Source organism: Musa acuminata, chromosome BXJ2-4 (assembly GCF_036884655.1).
Source record: "Musa acuminata AAA Group cultivar baxijiao chromosome BXJ2-4, Cavendish_Baxijiao_AAA, whole genome shotgun sequence".
In the NCBI taxonomy this organism is placed as follows: Eukaryota; Viridiplantae; Streptophyta; class Magnoliopsida; order Zingiberales; family Musaceae; genus Musa; species Musa acuminata.
The window spans coordinates 17,632,991-17,633,823 of record NC_088341.1 but is presented as its reverse complement, the minus strand read 5'-3'; positions in this window follow the sequence as shown (position 1 = coordinate 17,633,823).

The following is an 833-nucleotide window of genomic DNA, read 5'->3' as shown; positions in this document are numbered from 1 at the left end:
ATTATTGGATCTCATCCATAAGATCCAATAATTCATGGGCTTATTGGGTATCCAATAAGATAGGGGCTCCAACGGATATCTTATATTCGAACTTCTACTCGTCGTAACACCTATCATATGTGTGTGACCTTTTAAGCTCAATATTGAGCTGGCCATGAGTCATACCTATTAAAACTCCCTCTAGCTTAGTGAATTTTTATCTCCATAATAATTCACTTGACTCAGACGTACTAAGCCACTACACTGTAGTCCTCATATCATATAGGGGAATCCAATCTTTTGAACATATCTATCCTTAGTTACCATATATCTATACTCCCTCATCCATCTAATACCTCAAAGACCATATATTGGGCATGATGCTATCAAGGCCATACAGTTTTTATTTAAATCTTGCTCTGATCGAATTCTCTTGGAGAACTCTTCACTATATACAAACTTATTAGAAGGGCCATGCTTTTTTTACTATAAAATATGTTTAAAATAGACATTGATTCTTATACATTCTCAATCAATATTTTGGAAAACACTAAGAATAATATTTTTTAAAAATATATACTTCAACTTTAAAAACCAAAAACATGAACATACTATTTATCATATTTATAAAAAATAAATATCATAAATCATATTAAGTGAAGATAACATATATATTATTTAAACTTCTATTGACATGCTAATTATGGTTCATATGACTCAAAAACTGTAATATCCAAATTATTATCATCCACTCGTCACTGCCACTATTAATCTTAGATCTAATCTGAAATTTATTCACAACTTATTTTGTAATTTATTGCTCCAAAACAAATGTGTCAGAAAACACACACACA